At 45.1% G+C, this 20,113-nt stretch overlaps 1 protein-coding gene across 7 annotated transcripts in view; it reads left to right on the top strand.

The window, feature by feature from the left end:
* Window positions 1-301: 301 nt before the first annotated feature.
* l1cama (L1 cell adhesion molecule, paralog a) overlaps window positions 302-20,113 on the top strand; it is a 38,679-nt gene continuing 18,867 nt past the window's right edge. For 5 of the 7 annotated variants that reach the window (XR_015842431.1, XM_088289311.1, XM_088289309.1 and 2 more), the window contains exon 1: window positions 302-429. The gene's annotated coding sequence lies outside the window, so the exon portion shown is untranslated. Of the gene's footprint in view, window positions 430-13,483; window positions 13,736-20,113 lie in introns of those variants that run through there. The other 2 variants (XM_088289307.1, XM_088289308.1) reach the window with 2 other exon arrangements.

Genomic DNA, 20,113 nt, shown 5'->3' with positions numbered 1-20,113 from the left:
ACTGTATGAGAGGAGAGAGTGTGCTAATTTTTCATCATGTGCTACTTTGATGAATGCGAGCGCAGGAAGAATCGCAGCTGGATGCTAATCCTGGCTGTATACGAGGATGAGGAATGGACGAGATGCGTGTGCGTGCGTGTTGGACTGGAGAGGAATGAGCAAGGATTCACACACGGAGAGGGTGGGGTGAAGCGAGGCGGCGGCTCAGACGAAGGGGTGATGTCACCTCGGAGAGGCAGCCAATGAGGGGGAGGGAGCGAGCACGGCCGGAGGAGGGTGTGTTTTCCGATCACTGCAGCATCAGCACAGCGCCGAGGTGTGCACAGTCGCCACGCAGCCCAGCCCAGACCAGACCAGACCAGACCAGACGAGGCGGCGACGCAATCCGCTTGGGGACTCGTGACGGAGGGAAGAAGCATCGGTGAACAGGTAAGAGCAGTTTTTTGTGCATGCGGACACTTTCAAGGTTGGGGAAGGAAAAAAAACAGGATGTCTGATGAGTTGCTTCATCGTGGCGGCATCACACCTTTGACGCTCTGTGAAATGCGACGCGTTTATTTCACATGAAATTGTGTCCTCTGGAGAAATGTCTTGATTTTGAATCGATTGATTGTTTTTTCTGGAAGTGTGTGTCACGTCAACAATATCGTCAAGTGTGCAACACGGCTTTGCGTCTGCTGAAATTGCGATGATGATGATGATGATGAGGATGAGGTGATGAGGATGGTGATGATAAGCGCATCCGAATGATTTGCATGTTGGGGACCTGTGGCTCTACTTGCGTCTCTCTGCTTGATTTGTGAGATTTATTTTTTTTCATGTTGTGTTGGCATGCAACAGGCTCTCATCTCTCCTGACGTTCTTCATGCTCATCATGCTGCCAATTTGCATTCGCACATTTTGATCTTTAAGAAAGATGCAGTTGCATTTTTCCGACCTTCTTACACTTTTCACATCTGAGCCCCGGCAAAACTAAATGAATAAATAAATGAATAAATGGTGAAAGATGGTCAATTTCCCCAGCAAATGATTTGCTTCGCCTCCCCAGCCTGGCGACTTTAATTGAAATCTGCCCTCTTTCCCCTCCCCCAGCTAAAAGCTCCGTCGTTTGTTGATTATGTACAAGCCATAATTGCGACATGCTGCAACAGTTTTCATTCGGCTTAAGCTTTATGGTTAATGACGGTCTGACGGACACCTAAAGCTCCGGAGGGAAGAAAGTGACTTGAGATTTGAATCAAGGATGTCGTCAGAGATGCCGGCAGAAGCGAAGAGAGAGGTGTGATGGGATGTGAAAATTAGGGTGGGGCAGCCAGCGCTGACATCCGCCTGGAGGTGTGTGTGTGTGCGTGTGTGTGTGTGTGTGTGTGTCTTCATGAAAATCAGGCACACACCTGGCCTCATGCCATATAGATCTGCACTACGCAAACATGCCGGCTGTCACCGTCTTCTGCTTGCCATCACTTAAGCTCTTTCACGCCTTATTTTACGGACGTGTTAAGAGCTTGTCCCAATACGCGCTTCATCCATAATTGTCAAAGGAAACATCAAACAAAGAGAATTTTGTGTATTTGAAAAAACCTCAAACAGGAAAGTCCCACTTAGCTTAATGCTATCAACACTGCAAAACAGCGTCACGGTGTCTCACAGCACAATTGTCTCGGCAGCAACAAGAACAATATTACCCGGCCCGTATTCTTTATCCTCAATGATCAATTTAATTATGACTTGTTTTTATTGTAGTCGTCATTTCCTAATTTTTTTTCTGCCAACGGGAACGAATTAATGCCATTTCCATTCATTTCAATGGGTAAAGATGATTTGAAGTAGGAGTGGTCATGTAACAAATGACCTCTTATCGCAAGGCGCCACTTTATTAGACAGTAATTACATTACGTTTCCTGTTCATTACAAAAAAAGTACCAGTGGCTATTCACACATGTATCATACACAAATCTAACTCATTAGCCAAAAAAAATCTAGGGATAGAACTAACAAGTATAAAATATTTTAATAATCAATCAAAAGGAATCAATCAATTGGATAAATAATTTCGATTTCACTTTATTCAAAAACAAGACATTATTTCAAATGGACAGGACAGCCAATGCACGGACGTGAATGAATTATGATTCTGTTCCAGATTTGTCAAAATCGTTGCGTTCCAAAGTAAAGCTGATGCTTTACTTTTTTTCATTACAAATGATTGGACAAGTTTGAATTAAAAAAAACATTTCCAAGCAATTAAGTGATTGTCAAAAAGAATTCCGAGTGAATTTAATAATCAAATAGTTGTCGTTTTAGTCTTTGCACCTCTACCAAAACGCAAATCGTTTCTTTTCCCAAACGTTTATTGCCTTCCCTTCGACCGTCTGTTTAAATGCCAAATCAGGATGGATGTGCGTTTCCGAATTACGCAAATGCGTTTAAGTAATTTGGGCTCAGCACGATGCTGTGACAAGGAGATCAAGTTCTCAATACTGATTGATTGATTGATGGCTTTATTGAACACATATTAACAGAAGATAATTATAATCGAACATTTTAAGAAAAAAAATGTTCATCTAATCTTTTGACTAATAAATTTCTACAAGTAAAAATATCCAAACAGCTTTTACCTGTGTGAGTTTTTATATTTTTTGCAGAACAGCAATAACAATAATTAGGTTCTGATATTTGCTGGCAATCCGCACATGCGACCAAGATCACATCATTATGTCATTTTAACAGTTCTTGATGATTCAAATTTTTCATGATTAGAAACCCAAAAATAGATTAAGGCCAATCGAAACTATCAAACTAAATCTAAAACAAAGAGAATTACGCAAGGTTTTAGTTGCATGCCGAAAGCAACTTTTCTTGCCTGAATGTTGACGGGGTGCAAACGTCAGCCAGAGGATGGCGTCCGTCCAAAGGTTTTTTTTTTTCGCTTTTCCAGAAAGTGTGTAGGAGGAACGAGCGATCTGTTTTCACCTGCTTCAGCCTCGGGACACTTTCTCCTCCACTCGAGCTGCATGGACGCATTTCCGCTGCAGAAACAATCGCACAAAATTGTTACAAAACCGGCACTCTTTGGCACAAGAGTTAAATTTTTTTTTTCTTTGACTTATTTAGAATCCAAAATGTGTCTCGTCAAAAACTGCAGGCCGGATGATATTATGCTCAGCCCGTGAGGCGTCTTGCTGCATGTACAGTGGCCTTTAAGGGCCAAATGCGACTTGATAAGTTGGAAAAGCGAGCACGTTAAGCGTGAGATGGAAAGTTTTTTGCTTAATTTCAATGTTGGTCCGCGAAACAAAGCATTGAAGAATTGAGCTCATTGCGAGGCCCCGCATTCTTGTTACCACTTAAGTTCACGTCCGGCAACATCCGACTTATTTTCCCGGGAAGCTTGACGGACGGACTGCTGTTCCGAGGCAACCGAGCGTCGACTTGAAAGTCGAGCAGGGTCAACAGAGGAGGCGTCAAAGCCGACACGTTCGGCCTTCGCCCTCCCTGATGCACCATCGACACGCCTCCCGCTTGTCGTCTTTGTCACGCCGCGCACACGCACTTTCAACGGGCCGTCAGCTCGCGCCCCTCCCAAAACGGCGGCTGTTTGCGTCTCATGCCGCAGATGGGTTGTAAAGGGGCTTTGGGGTGCGCGGGGGTGCGACGTCCTGTCAGGGCTTTGCAAGGGAATATATTGCGATGATTTAAGGAGGTCGAGGTCAGGTGCATTGACAGGCCGGCCGCCTGCCAAAGATTATAGACGAGCTTTTGAGCAGGAGGGAAGGAGGAGAACCGAGATGGCAGTGAGGGGAGGGAAAGGATTGATTGATTTGATTTGAGAAGCGAGTGCGAAGGTGACATCGTGATTGATGCCGTTCCGGAGACCACTTGGAGAATGTGCCCAGAACGCGCCACCATCTTGTCCTGCTAGGACACGCCCACAAATTTGCCATGCTGTCGTGTCTCGAGATAAGACTAACTCGATTTAAGTCTTTGCTTTGAATTGTGAGCGAGACGTTGTTACAAATGCTTCAGTTTACCAAACTAAATGTGAAAGAAAGAAAATGACATGTTATGTATTTCAAACCGCCAAAAAATAACGTCCATTTAGCTTAATGCTCACAAACAATGCAAAATGTTATAGACAGGCTAGCAAATGGAAAAAACACCTTTTTTTTTTTCTTGGGGTGTCTGGAACAGACGACAATCTGAGCGTCAAATATGTAAATGAATTGATTATGTCACGAGCGAAAGGCAACAATTAGAGAAGATTGATAAATTGAACCCCAGAAAAGTTTTGTTTTTAGCGAACAAGCAATAAAGATGGACTTCAGAGCGGTCTTTGCTAGACTTTACTTCTGTCAGCCGCAAAAGAGCAACTCTTTGTTTTTTCGTGGCTTTTTCCCGTCAAAACGAACATTTTTGCATTTCGCCGTACTTTGCATTGAAATCCTGCAGAATTAAACAATTTGTCTGCTTGGTGCGAGAAGTCAAACAATTCGAGAAACTACAACAAATGTGAATGAACTCAAAATACGAGCAAATCAAAAAGTTGTATTTAAGAATGAGTCCGAATGTTAAAATCATAACTTGAAAAAAAAAAAATTAATTTGCTTGAGGGCTAAGAATGTGTAGAAAATCTCCATTAAAAAGCAAACTTGAGAATCAAAGCTGCGTGCAATTTGGAAAGCGCTTGCCCATGAAATCCATGACTGACCTTTTTGCTGGCATCTGCTGCTTTTATTTTGGTGTCTGTGACAGACGTTTCTTTGTGCAAGCGCAAAAAAATCCCCTGCAGCTCATCTTCATCTCCAACGCAATGAAAGACGCGTTCTTGCCGCCGTCGCTGAGGAGAATGATGTGCTAAATTGCGCTTCTGTTTGCCGTGTTCTCTGACCGTCCCCGAAATCATCCGTTGATGCCAAACGGCCTTTTGTGAGCCGGCACATTTTGTTCAAACAAACATCCACAACTCCAAGTCCGTACATGTATAGGTGGAGTTGTCCGTACGTGCCACCAACCGTCCGAAGGAGCAGCACAATGACATTGAATTGAAGCAAAAAAAAAAAAGTGTATTTTTTTTTTTTTTTTTTTTTTTTTTAGATTTTATGTAATTATGTCATGACTACATTGTGATTCTATAAATGCAATCCAATCCAACTTTATTCATGTGGCGTATTTCACAAGAGCTGGAGCTGTAACAAAGCGCACACCTTATGGTTGTCATATAAATTAAAATTAGGACACAAATGAAAACACATATTTAAAAAAATAAATAAATAAATAACACTTGCAAGTGTTTCGAGACTCACAATTCATTTTTGTCCAAGTCGCAGAAGCGTCACCTTCACTTGTGTTTTGTAAACAACGGCGAGGGAATCCCGCTTCCCACTTTGATTACGTCGCGCAAACTGGGACTCGCTAACGTTGCTTTTCTGATGTATTGATTGATCGCTGCATTTTTAATGAGCCTCGGAGTGGGCACAGGGAGGATGTCAGCACCGTTGTTTAAGCCGCATTTAGAAAATCTCCGACGCAACCTGGACTGCTTTCTTCAAAATAATCACATTGACGCCGCTCAGAATCAAATGTAAAAAAATCCAAGAAACGTGTCTCCGGTGTGAAGAGTCACTTTAGTATTACAGTAACAAGCACATAGAACAAAAAAAAAATGAGGACGGAACACGCATACTGTAGGTAGGCAGAGAGTCGTGAATCAATGACAGGGACTTGTTTGGATCCATACTCAATGAAATCCAGAATTTCCATCTGAGTAGGAAGTACAAAAGAGATTTCAACAACTTGATTTTTGACAAGGTCGGCGAGTGATGTAAACGTTGAAAGTTCTTTTCTGTCCCTTTTGATGAAGAAAATAAATAATGAAATAAATGGATTCAATTCACATTTTTTTTCTCCACTCTTGGCCAAATTGTCTTTTGTGGAGAGAGGCGCCATTGCAGCTTTTTACTTTTATGAAACGAATCTACTGTATTTGTCCATGGAGTATACAGAATATATTGAATATATATGAATGCCGTAGTCTGGCTTTGACTTGTCAGCAAAAAAAAAAAACGCTGGATGTCGACACTGAGTTCAACTCATTTCACAACTAGAAGCACTTTGGAAGATAGTTGCGAATTCTTCAAAGAGGCTTCAAACTATTTTTTATTTTTTTTTTGCCATTGCCGGTTGAAGTTCAACCCTCACAAAAATAGAAAAAAAATTACACGCTTCACATATGAAGAGCAACCACATACTGTAGCTTGCCTAGAGAAAGAGTTTTCTTAGCTTAATGCGAGCAAACTATGCAAAACGCCATAGATGGGCTAATAAAGAGCGTCAATGTGTTGTTGCGCTTTAAGCAAAGTTTGGCGTGATTTAAGGAACGGATATGAATGCAAGCGATACATCAAGGAGTGAATTGTCAGCGTTTTTGTTCTCTTACCTCTTCATGACAGCTCATCTTTTCGCTCAATGAGGCGCGGCACACATTAGCTGACTTGGCATCCTCAAGTACACTTTTTGCGTCCCGCCGCGTCGGATGCGATACATTCATTAGGCTTGGATTACAGACAGTGGGAGGAGATCAGCCTTTGAGTGGGTTGTAATCCCCATACACGCGCCTAATTTAATCTCACCTCCCGTGCCATCCCATTACACACTACACCCACATTTCAGACATGGAGACAAAAAAAGAGGCAGGATTTGGCTGCAGAGAAGGAAAATGTCAAGATGCTAAGAAATGGCACGGAGGATGAAGAGTCTCAGTAGAACATTAAAAGTCAATGGTTGAATTGGGTTATTTGATGTCACGCATAGACGTAATCAACTCCAACACAAAAGGTGTATTAATCACATTATTTTTCAACAAAATTTTTTGGATTAATCCTCTGAGTTAACACTTTAATTTTGACAGCCCTAATATAAAAAAAAAAAAAAAAAAATATATATATATATATATATATATATATATATATGAGGGGTATTTCCCCCCTCTTGGTATGCCCCAGTAGCAGGTGGGAGGTGCGTGTTACGTGATGTCAGAATAGGGCGTGTATATGTATATAATGGCTCCCCCGACTATCGTTTGCACCTACTCTGATTTATAACGTCCAGCTGTGTACATCCCTCTGTTGGGGGATCCAATTTATGGCTCCCTCTCCGCCACGCTCGCTCGCTCGCTTCTTGTTTGTGTATTCAAATCCGCATGTTGTTTTCTTGCCTCGACTGTTTGGCACGACATGGACGCCCGTGCCAAGCCCGAACTGCAACATTACAATCTAGATTTAGTAGTCAAGCCTGAAAATGAATCCAGACGCACTCGTGCCGCCCTGTCAGGTGATGCTCGCTAATCATTTGATCTGTGCCGAGAAGACGACTGATTGACGCTGCAGGCGCAGATAAGCAGAGGGGGGCGGGGTGAGGCGGGGTGAGGCGGGGTGAGGCGGGGTGAGGCCGAGGCGGGTTGGGGTGAGGCTCCTTGTTAAGACGAGCAAAAGATGAAAGGTGGCGTCCCCAAGAGGAAACGGCGGATCAACAAGAGGGTGAAAGAGATTTATTCAGGCGCACGTGTCATGTTGTGCGGGGGGGCAAGGGGGTGGGGGGCTGGCTTTGGGAGGTGAGACAAAGAGGAGCACGTTGAAAAGAGGCCTTGACACTTGTTTGGGGTGTGGCGCACACTCTTCAATGTCAGGAGAACATTTTCGCTGAAAGCAAAATGGACTTTTCTTTTCGTCTTGTCATGATTTCATGTTGAGTGAGTTTGTGTTCACCATTTAGGAGTGGAAGTGACAAAAGTGGTTTTGACGTGGGATCTCGAAGCGTCTGATTTTCTGTTGTACTCTGCATGGATTTCTTTATTTTTTTCTTCACGAGCTCGATGGCGACACGCCCAAACCGTCTTGGCCTGCCAGACCTTATTGGCGAGCATTTCTATGAAAAGCTCATCAAGTGCTTGTTTGGCCCGAGGAAAAGGTCAACATCGACTCCCTCGTGGCCTTTGTCGGATTTTCCCTTCTCGTTTGGGTCTGCGAGTTCACTGGTTGAGACGTTCGCATCTCGCCAGTGTTGAGGTTCTTCTTTTGCGCCTTTACCGTATCACGTTATAAAGTCGTCTCTACTTCAAAAAAAATAAATAAATGATGCGCCCGACGCAGCTGTCCGGTCATTCTATTTCCTACTGGCTGCAAAATTGCTGCATGTTCCAGAAAATGTCACGTCCTTGATCTCTTCGCCACGGCTACATGACGACGCTGGGGAGCGACGGGGGGGGGGGGGGGGGGGGGGGGGTGCGGTGATCACAATGTCGGATTTGCAGAGCCGGACGAGGTCTGCAGCGGAGTCGGGGGTCTGCGCGCCTCCGATAACGCTGCCCCCCTTTCATGAAACGCGCCGCCTCGCTTCGTCCTTCCAGAAGATCTCAGCTGCCGACTCCGTTGCCGCTAATTGGATTTCGTTAGTGACTCCAAATAGGTTCCCGATGAGAATGATAACGGATGCCGTGGGAGTTGGTCAGCCACTTAGCGGTCCGAGCCTGCAGATTTCCCCTGGATGATTTCTCCTGATTGCGAGATGGAACTTGACAGCAAGGCCACGTCTCATGACAAAAGTGAAAAGTGGAATGTGAGCCATACGCGTCTGGCGCAAAAGATTAGCGCGTGAAGTTTCAAATTTGCGACTTTTCGACAAATCCTTTCCTACGAGAAGAAACCAACGAGAAAGACCTTGCTCCCAAACGAGCAAGACGAGCCGACTGAGTCGAGAATAGCGGCAAACTTCAGCTCGTTGAGTTGGGAGACACGACGAAGAACAAAAGTGGAGACTAAAAAGGAAGCCGTTGTGGGAAAATCGACTGGCAGGAAGTAGAACGCCTTTCAAGAACCGGGGAGACCTGCCTCACAGACGGAGACGGCAGATGAAGGTGCTCGAGAGCGAGATGTGGAAGGGGGAGGGGAGAGAAATATTGAGCAGCAGGAATGGTGAGGTTGTCATGGTGACAGCAGGGTGAGGCGAGGGCGACGAGGCGCACGAATTGACACCTTGCATGGACGTCTTGACGGGTTTTCACGCACGCGTGGCGTCGACGGTGGACTCCCGGACGCAGCCTCCACCAGCAAAAGTTGAAAAATGAGTTTCAGAAGAATTGAACATGATGCTTTCCACTTGAATTCAGAATATATATATTGAAGCATTTCAATTTCATCTAAAAGAGGAAAAAAAAGATGCCCATTGGTGGAAAGCAATTTAGTCTAATTTGGTCATTTTTGCATCTTATTTTCTTTTACATTTAATGACGTAACGATAAGAACTCATTTTGTCTCCCCAACATCAATAAATGAATCAATCAAGTATATATTTTTTTGCAATATAGTGCTACAAAATAATAATAATAATGATAATTAAGAAATATGGATGGTGAAGTCGTTCACTCAATTGAATTGCGTTTGAAATTTGAAAGAAATTCAAGGCGGAATGAAATACAAATGTTCAAACCATTCCATTTTTTGTTTTTTTTTGTTTCGTTTTGTTTTATTGTCCTTATGCGAGCAAATTAACTTTGAGGTCATCAAAACGAACAGCAGGCCGCTTCTCTGTCAATGCAAAGCGCTCAGTGGCTTATTTGAATAACAAATCTTCTCCAACGGACTCTTTGTGCAAATGAATTCAGTCAGAAGCTTGCCGCTCTGGCAAAAAACAAACCAAAAAAAAAAAACATCGCTCCTCTCGCTTTCGCAGGATTCAATGTTGACATGGACAGATGTTGACATTTACGCCCAATGAGCTCATTGGACGACAATGTTGCAGCAGGTGAGCATCTGCACCAAGTTTGATTTGAAGGAAATGCATTTTAATGAAAGTCTTGCGACAAACAAGCTATAAAAGCGACGAGAAGTGAATATAGACGGAAACGTTGAGTTGGTCCACTTGAATTCTGAAATAGCTTCCTGACACGGGCCCTCACAAATTGTACACTAAATGTATGTATATTAAAAAAAAATAAATATATATATGCATTTATTTATTTTTTTTTAAAAGCTCATGCATGATTTTAATTGAGACTGAGACGAATACAAAGGACGTTTTCGCTATAATTAGATTTAGCTTTAGTTAGTTTTAGTCTGTGTTCATATTTTCAAAAGCGATCTCGTTTTTATTAGAATTTGCGAATGAAAATGTTTTTCAATTTTAATTCATCAGTTCTCGTTAACGATGACCACTTTGGTTCATATGCAGCAAAAATTCTCTGTAACTTCCTCTCACAAATGTGCTTGCGCTCACCTCCCCCCCAAGAAAGATCTTGGCGTCTCAGTCGAGATGCATCACGTCAGCAAGACTTCCTTGACACCAATGACGACTTTCCCATTCGTGGGCTCATGGGACATCTTTGGTGCCATTTTGTGGCATCTGAGCAGGACAAATATCTGAAATAGCTTTGCTTTTCTCTGTCGACTCCACTTGGAATTTGCTGCATCCGAAATGAACCGTCACGGACGTCAGAGCAGCAGGCTTGCTTCTTTCAGCGGAACTCGAACGTGACGTTGTTCGTCTTCTGTTTTGCACAGGGAACGTTAACTCCCCAGACTGGTTAAAAAAAGAAAATCCTGTGCGGTTTCAAAATGAAAACTTGTGAAGGACGCTCATTTTCAAGGAACTTTTTCGCTGGCTTCCTACTCTGTATTTGAATGCTTATTAGCAAAAAGGCGCCGCTCCAGACTCATCTTTGCAATCGCTTTCATGAGGTGACGAGCACTTCGGCGGAATTGCTGCATTTGCAGCTTTGGACAAAATGAATCGGACTTGGTTCATCAGTTTAACAAATGCAAATCAGCGCCTGCACCTTTTGCCGTTTAGGCTCGTGTGATCTCAAACGCTTTTGTTGTTGTCATTTGTTTCTCTTTTTCGGTCTTCCTTTGATACGCTGCACGCACTCTGCCGCAAGCGTGACGGCGTGTCTGTTTTTGATCGGGTGCTTTCTCTCCTCATCTCCACGTGACTTTGTTGTGTCCTCAACCGAAACAAACAAAAGGTTCCTGCCGCCGTTTGGCCACCGGGGTCGTCCATGCAAATGTGTCGGAAGCTCGCATGATGTGTGACTTTGCCTCGTCGGCGTCTTATTTGCCCGAATGAAGTGCGGCACTGAGTCGAAAGATGATGACGTTCCCAGATCGGACAAATTGTTGACACCTCGGCTGGTTGGCGGAGTGGCCCGATACTTCTGTCCATCTTCTCTTGCTGTGTTTTCTCTCGCAAGGCAAATGTGCACGATGACGCCGTTGCAAGACTTCATTTGCAAGGGAGGGCTTCTCAAACTTCCCCCCCTTCATCATCTTAACACCAATTCAACATCTCTACTCGCTCCAAGAAAAAATGTAATCAAAGTTACAACAACAAAATTTCATTTTTTGAGCAAAAGATCTTATTTAATAAAGTTGATGAACAATAAATTCATAACTTCCCACATGACTTTGCTTGTAATATTTTGTTAAAAGACGTCTTTATTTGCTCAAAAATGGAACTACATAAAAATGTGCCTTTTGTTGTTGAAATAAATGGACCTTTTTCCCCCCCATAATTAACCCCCCCTTTGATATGACCCCCTTTTCATTCATAGATGATCTCATCATTTAATTAGCCTACAGCTGAGTTAGGGACGAGTATTTTGCCGGCAATTTTTGTCAGCCCATCATGAAGGTAGTAGGCACTAAAAAAAAATAAATAAATAATTCAGATTTAGTTGCAGCTCAGCGAGCCCAGTCTGAGAACACCTGCTGTAATATACCTGTTGTGTTGCAGGTCGGAGGTCGCGTACACACTCCTCCCCACTTGTCACGGCATTTGACGCGCCAATCGTCCCCACGGAGGCGGCGACATGTCCTTGCATGTGACACGAGCTGTCTTCCGGCACCACAAAGGCTACTTATCACACGCTCGTGGGACCCCCCCCCTCCTGTCTGGCTGACTGCCAAAAGCACCTGCAGCCCTCCCCCAGCCCAGCCGCTCTCGTTTTGCAGCTCCGTGCATGCAATGGCCTTCACTGCGTCACATGTTGACTTTGGGCCACGCCCAAGCTGTTGATGTCGTCTCGCCGCCAAACTGCCGGATGCCTTTCGACACGTCGTTCATGTCGTCATTCAACTTCTTTTAGTCAGGTGTCACGTGATTCAGTCAGTACCACAAACAAAAAATCTTGTGGATAATTGCATCGGAATATGTGGCCGCGCATGCTCAAATAAGACATAAGCCGAGTGAGGAGCGAGCAGGAAGGCAGCAGGAGACGAGAGAAGGTGACTTCTGCTAGCTCCTCCTCGTCATCGTTTCATAAAGTCGTCAACCCAGCGGGGCCATTTTAAGCTCGACGTCCTCGTCATTGCACGTTCCTGCTGTGAATAATAATACGGGGGTGTGCGCCGTGAAGGGGTGGGGGTGTTTGCGTGTGTCATGTCATTAGTTTTGTGCCACAGGCGCACACGGCGAGTGGCGCTGTTGCTAATGAAGCAAATGACGGCCAAGAAGAACATCTACGCCAGCGCCGCTTGAGCACGCACGCATGTTTACGAAACGAAAGACCTCCACCGGCACCAACATGTGACCTGCACGCGTCCCCAAAACAACATTCCGTTCTTGTTGTGTTGTATGCAACAATGAATGTGGAATTAATGCATGGGAGTATTTCGACAAACTTTTCTCCTGGATTTCCTTGTTTGTTAGGACTAGCTGTGTCTTGGCTCTTGGGGAGTATTTTATGATAAACGCAAAACATAAAAATGAGGAATATGGTCCTGTTGCAAAATCACAATCAAATGTAGTCAGGGGGTCGTATAGGCATTTTATCCAAAAATATTGCATCAACCAAAAAAAAGAAAGAAAAATACACAGACTTGGCAATGACATTTATCTTCAATGGTTCAATTTTGTTTCCAAATCGAATCGACTTCCTCATTCTTAATCATTCATTGTGTGCTAGTTTTCTAGAAGTAAATTGATGGTCTTGGGACAGAAACTCATCCGTCCAAACATGAACACAAATGCACGAGACATGATACAGTCTGTTAGACATTTTCAAAATCACAAATTGACAGCACAATTGTGTCAAGTGTTGTTTTGGTCATTTTATGCAAATGAGCCACTGCCCACCCGCACCCTCCACAATGCGGCCACTATCGAGTCCGGCTTTCATTACCATGACGATCGGGGGTGGAATAAGGCATCGTCGGTGACAATTCAAGACTCTATTTTGCGTAATATACTCCTGAAAACACCCGTCGCATTTTTATTTTTTAGAGCTTATCATCACCGTGGTCGCAGATGTGCTGGAGTCCATCGTTGGTGACTTGAGGTCAACCCAAAAAAATTTGCTTGTTTCTTGAGTGTGACAGCCAGACAAGCCACTATGGGGTGAAAAAAAGTGCCGAAATACTGGCTTGCTTTGATTTGAAAAGGCCCGACAGGAAGTGCTCTGCTGCTGTTGCCAAGCAAAGCGGCAGGCTTGCTCTTGCGTGCGTTGTGGAACTCGCCTTGCCCTCTGTTGAACCCCCTGGTTTTTTTTGTTTTTTTTTTAAAACACAACTAGCGAAATGCTTCGAATGAACGCGCCGGGTGATGCTCACTCAACGAGAAGCAAAGGCAGACTGAGTCACGAGAACATGGCGCGGCGCATCGATTATGGCAAATGAATGGCCGAGATTCAACCGTGTCCGAAAGGAACACGAGTCCCTCACGAAGGCACTGAAAGCATGACCAAGAGGTAACTGGACGTAGACTTAAAAAAAAAATGGATCGAGTTATTTATTGAACTGAACATGCTCGTGTGGTCGTACGGAAAGTAGCTTGCCATTTGTGGGCTGTGGTGAACAGCAGCTGACGTACACAAGCAGGAGGAGGAGCTGACACATGTGCTGATTTTCACGGATCCGCGTGAAAAACGCACACCTCCGTCTGATCCCCGCTTACGTAAGAGTGACACCCCACCACAGCTCGCGCTGGTCGCGGCTCCCATTTAGCCCATCGCTTCTCAGCATGCTTCTCATTTGTCATCGTTTTTCTCCGCCTGTGAATTTTTCAAATGTCGTGTTCATCAATTTTCCATTGCGATTTGATTTCACGCTGCTGCCGCCCTCCTTTTGTCTGAGCTGCGTTTTTTTCCCCCTCATCGCTCAGTCTCTCCATTTCAGCGTCTCCATCTCCATCTTCGTGGATATGTTTTGGAGTCCGCACCGTCCTCTTTCAATTATTCACCTCCTCTTTTTATTCCAGCACTCTCTCATTGGGGGACAAACATTATATAAATAAATCAGGTCAGGCGTAATTCTCTTGACATTTCTTCATTTTTGGGAGTCTGTGGGAACGCTTTGCTTGTGTTTGCTTGGATGAGTCTGAAAACAGTTGATACATTTTTGATTAGCTTCAATGCTTGCTGCCATGACTTTATGTTTGGCGTTCATCCCGTGTAGTTTATATGAAGGCCTCCAGCGTGTTCATTAGAATGCGTGTGCGTGTGTGTGAGAGACATCCTGTCATGTCCGCAACAAATGAATGAGCAGGTGAACGTGCGTGCGTTGGCATATATAAGCGAAAGAGCAACCCTGCCAATGTCCGTGTTTGAATTACTGATTTGGAATGTACGAGAGGGAGGTGGGGTGGAGGGATGTTGCATGGAGACAGTGTTGTCATGGTAACCACAATACAGCCAACGTAGGCGTTTGCCCTTGTGGCTCCTCCAACAACCTTGTTTTCCTTCTTCGGTGTTTACCGGCACGCCTCAAGGAAATGCGTGTGTTTGGGCGGGGTCTTAAATGATCTTGTAAAAGGAATTACAAAATATTCTGGCCGTGTGCTAAGGCGTGGCAATTGCGGGTGTACGCCATTGAAAAGGTTTCTCACCGTTTCAACTTCCCAGATTATTTTTATTATCATTATTTTTTTTATTTTCTTTAGCCGTGGTTGAAATGCGGCCCAGTGCATAACTGACCCCTCTTTCACTGTGTAAGAATTTGTGCAAAGCTTCAGATTATCCTGTGCAATTGTGACATGCAGTTAGCTTGCTAGCTAGACCTTCATCTCGAAAATAAATCTTCCCTTCGGACCGTCCGCTGGTGCGCCTCGTTATTGGCCGCGAGTGCACGCAGCGAAAGGCAGAGTAGCGAGGAGACGGCTTCAGGCCGGTGTGGCCGCTTTAGAGTGCCTCATTGTTGCAATATGGAAAAGCCCCCCTTGCATAATCATCGGGGGTGTATTCCTGCTACCAGAAGCTATAAGCAGATATATTTTTTGCCGCAGAAAATGTTATGTGGGCTTAGGAAAGATGCCAGACAAAGTGGCATCCATTTTTGCAGGTTGTGGAAGTGTCATTCGATGATTGGCTGACGGCATTCGGTGCATCTGGCAGACACGCCCAAAACATTTGAGATTTGTTTGTTATTTTGATTTTGATTTTGTAACATTAATTCTTTATTTATTAACAACACTTCTCTCTCTGGTGTGTCCAATTTAGAAGATGTTTATTTCCACTTTGCTGTGACCGTGGCCAATATGAAGTCCACGTTGAGGCGTTGCTAGCTCCTGCGCTAAAATGCTAATGGCAGTATTGATGAATGTAAACGACCGATCTGCTTCTTTATTTCCAGCTGGTGAATTCCCGTTAGTTGTTAGCCGTGGATCATTAGCCTCGAAACACAATCTAGTCGCCACGAGGGAGCGATTGCGGTCCCGCGGTGCTGTAAACCCGTTTTCCATTAAACTTGCAGATATTGAATTAATCGTCGGCATCGCCAATCGGCCTCAGCAGAGTGCTTCGCTTGCAACGTATTCAATTGACAGCGAGAAGGGAATGGAAGAAAGCTTTTAGTGTCGCAATGCGAGAGGTGAGAAGAAGAAAAAAAGCATCAAAAGCAGACAGCCAAATGGATCGTCGTTGTTTCTGATGGCTTGCACGGCTTTGATCAAACATTAAAAAAAGGATCCCGGGGGACATCCTCTTCAACACGGCAAATGACTGCAGACAGAAATGAAGAGTAAAACATCCAAAGTCGGTAGCCGCTGTTATTCTAAGTGATTTGTGGTCTTTTTCCGCCTTCGCCACTCGCACTCGTCTCACTGCAACAGGCTCATGCATTAAGTATGATGCTGCCAGGGAGAGCGAGGGGGGGGGGGGGGGGGGGAATGACAGGTATGGGCGGACACAATCAGTCTGGGAGCAAACCAAATGCACATGGCCAGGGGTGCGGATGAATTATGAATTTGGGTGAATTTGGGGCAAATTGTCTTCCAGGAATCCGATTTCGATGAATAATTCATTCTTCCGGGGGCGGTTGAGCAGACCCCCCCACCAGCATTACCTTGTCCCGCATCCTGGCTTTGACTATCCATTGACCCTTCTAATGTCTAAAAGCGAGGCCCCGTGTGGTGACACTCCATTTGCGGAGTGAGGAATTTCTTTCTGTACTTCCCAAATCACCCGCTCGTTTTTCACAGACGGAACCTCCGGGAAGAAGATGCGAGGCGGGCTGACATGTATTCGTTTATTTTGCTTCGCTCTTCCGTCCCGCATCTTCTCCCCGTACACATCTTCACAACGTGAGGTGATTAAAATTTAACAGGAGGCATGACAGCACACCAGACGCGTTTGGTTTGACACACGCACACGCGTGCACGTGGCGGCAGATCACAATGGCGAAGCTTTTTGGGGATGGATTTTGATGACTCGCTGTGTTGCTTGCTCATCTCGTCACCCGCACATAAAAACAGAAAGCAATGGAAGTCTGTCAAGTGCGTGTTTCGTCGGTCGGTCGGTTTGTGTGCGTTGCATGTTGCCCTCCTCCGCAGATCAGAGCGCCTTCATTACGTCGCTGGAAACCAGTGGCGGGCCGTGCATTTCGCACCTGGGCCTTCAGTGAAGTCCGACTCGCATAAGTACACCTCATATTGCCATTCTTTATCACAGCACGGCTGGACAAATAATATACAGAAAGACATTTAAACAGCGAGTGAGTGTTGGACGACCGAGCTTCTCTTGAAAGGTCCGTCTTGAAAATGAATCTGTAATTAAATCCGCACTTTTCCCGCCTTCGGCCATTGTGGTTTAAAAAAAGAAGATTTTCAAACGGTCGCCAGTTACGACTTTCGGGTGTGTTGATTCCGCGTAGCGCTGCCCCCTCACAAGTGAGTATCCAATCACAAAACATGTTCATCACTTTCAACGTAAGGCCAGCGTGAGGGCCTTACTGTCATCAACTCGTGATCTGATTGGCTATCGCAAGACACAGAACAGACGCCCGCACAATTGTATCTGAAGGCCTCGGACAAATGCGTGCTACTTGTGACATGAAATCTGCCTGGCAACACGAGCTATCTAAATTGTGATTGGATGAAAACTCTCACCTAAAAATTCAACACTAGGACATCAACGTGAAGAATCTGATCATGATTTCTTGATGATGTTAGGCTAGCAGAGAAGAACTTGAAGGCCTTGCCCGCCCACCACTGCTGGAAACGCCAACAGGTCTCCTCAATGCCAATTCCAAGCTATTGCAAAAGAAAAACACAAGCACAGCATTGAAACCGAATTGCGACGCTGTCGTCTCCAACGATTTCCCAACCAGTTGCACTCAAGCACATTGGAGGGAAACATTTTGGGGCAAATTCACGAAAGGATTGCGTGGCACTGAAGAGCACAAAACGCGCACCCAGATGGTGAAAAGCGTCAGATTGTGGCGCCGGTGTGCCGGCGTTATTTGCGCCAATTTAAATGAGCTCATATGCATATATTAGTTGGGAAAATTGCCCACCTGTTTGCAAATGAGCCTCGTTGATAAACGACGTCTAATTCAGCAACACATCACATCAGGCATGCTCATATTTTGTCCCGATATTTTGGGTTTTGTGGACATTATAACGTCTTCCTGTCTCTAAAAGCTTCCGAGCTTCATGAGGAAACCAATTTTGTCCATCAACTCCAAAATATTGAGGAGATCATTGGGATATTTTCAACAATTTCTGTGAGCATGAGCAGAGATGTGAATTTGCCAACTTTTTTCTGTATGTCCTGTTGGCGCAAGAGTCCAAGCTCGTGTTCTGTAAGTGACATCTTTTCTCTCACGGTGGCCTCGGCGCAAAGAGCGCAAGTCGATGTTTTCACTCATTTCATGTGGCCGTCAATAAAATGGATTTGTGCGGCGTGTGCTGCAGCTTGTTTCCCTGAGGGGACAAATCTTTTGTTCTTCATAATTCAAGATTCAATGTTTAAAAGGGACTTATTCAAATCAGTTACATTTATATAAAGGCAATTTTTTTTAATTCATTTTCTACGATTCCTTGCAATGCTAAGCATTTCTGAATGTTTTTTTTTTTGGGGGCTCGACTCCAGCTGAAACTAAAATCAAAACGTAATATCTGCGCCAGTGATGTAGTTTTAGCCTCAGCTTCCACCTTTTAGTTTGTAGAGACACGAGTGTCCAGTAGGGAGTCGCACCTACTTCGTGGCCACAAACGTTTATTTTGCAGCCACACACTCGCATCTCCGTTGTTCTGACACGCAAAACATCAAAGCTATTTCTTAGGAAATTTCATGTCGGAATAAATAAGTTGGGTGCTTGTGACAAGCTAATTGTGTGCAGTTTGGAAATAAAAAAAAAAAAAAAAAGCATCCGTACCCTCAAATGTCATCTCAGCACTGCCGGATCCATGAAGCCCCGCCCCCTGGCCCCCCACTGGCTGGCTTGTGATGGCACCCTTGACATTCCAGCTGTGATAATAGTGTTTAAAAGCACTCAGCAACATGCTGATGGGTCGTTAAAGCGGTCACAGGCCTGACCTTTGACCCTGCCCGATGGAGCGGCGTTGTGAGGTGAAATGAGGCAGATGCCGCCGGTCGCTCGGCACGCTGGGCGCCGTGCGTGTTTGGGTGAACGTGCCTTTGTGTCAGTTTGTATGTTTTGTGCTTTTGGATTTGGACGAATGTGCGGCTCCGGGATTTGTTTTAAACCTCTCACATTCGATTAGATTTCTTCCATCCGTTTTGTGTCGCGCTTATCCTCATCGAGGGTCATGTCGTGTGGGAGCGACAGCCTATTCCAGCTGACTTTGGGCGAACTACAAGGGGGAACAGCCTAGACTGGTTGCCGGGGGGGTAGTGACGGAATATATGATTTTCACCATGCTGAAAAATTGGTGAGCTTTGAAAAATGTGGAAGAAATGGTGAAGAACACAAACTTTATTTAGTTGGAACACACATATGTATTTAATTGCAATTCTAATCTTTTGTTCTGGCTTGTCTTCACACTTCAGAGTTCATTTGAAGATTTTGACTCCTTTCAAATTTCAAATTGGTCTTGCCCTGCCTTACTTACTTTTCTAATGTGCTCAGTCCGTAAACTTCTACCGGGTGTTTTGTCGCTGGTATCAAACTTGAAAGCCAAGCCCCTTCACTGTCCATTTTAAATAAAACAACGTTGCGTAATTGTCAGCGCCGTACGGCCGAGATGCTCGATGTGCAGCCTTCGAGCTGCCGCGGGAAAGAAGCGAGCGCATGAATGACAAATGAGAGCACATGCTGATGTTTTGTAAGAGAGGATGGATGAGATGATTGTCACGGCTGTCAGCCTTTGTCAGTGCTTCTCCCTCCTCACCTCCCATCAGCCACCTCCTCGGTTCCACTTCGCCCTCTCCTCCTCCACACTTGCACTTCAATACCCCCCCCCCCGCCCCCCCGCATCCTTCGACAAGGCACGCCAGCCACTTCAATGGTTCATTTCATCCAAATGCTGCGAGTTCAAACTGGCCCATTAAGGCCTCGGCTCTTGTTTGGTCGTCCATTTCGCCTCATTTGCGTCCACTGATGTTGACAATTCCGCCCGTCCCGCCCCGCCTCTGACGCTGTGCTTTGCACTCCACTGCGTGACACTGAAATCTTCACATTGATGAGCTGTGATTAGCCGACTGGTGAAACATCCTCCGGTCCTCTTGATCATTCTCCATCCCTTTTGCTAAGCGACCTTCCCCCACTCCGCCAAGGTCGCAGAGCACTCTTGTGGCGGTGCCAACGTGCGGCGGTGCGCAGAGCAGCGCCAGGAACTCCAACAGCGACGATCGCGCGACTGCCAAATAGGCGTCCTTGCGCTCTTATCG

This window comes from Idiotropiscis lumnitzeri, chromosome 3 (assembly GCF_059441095.1).
Source record: "Idiotropiscis lumnitzeri isolate Australia: NSW breed Sydney's pygmy pipehorse chromosome 3, RoL_Ilum_1.0, whole genome shotgun sequence".
Classification (NCBI taxonomy): domain Eukaryota; kingdom Metazoa; phylum Chordata; class Actinopteri; order Syngnathiformes; family Syngnathidae; genus Idiotropiscis; species Idiotropiscis lumnitzeri.
The sequence above is the reverse complement of the archived record's forward strand: the minus strand, read 5'-3'. Positions and strand labels throughout refer to the sequence as shown.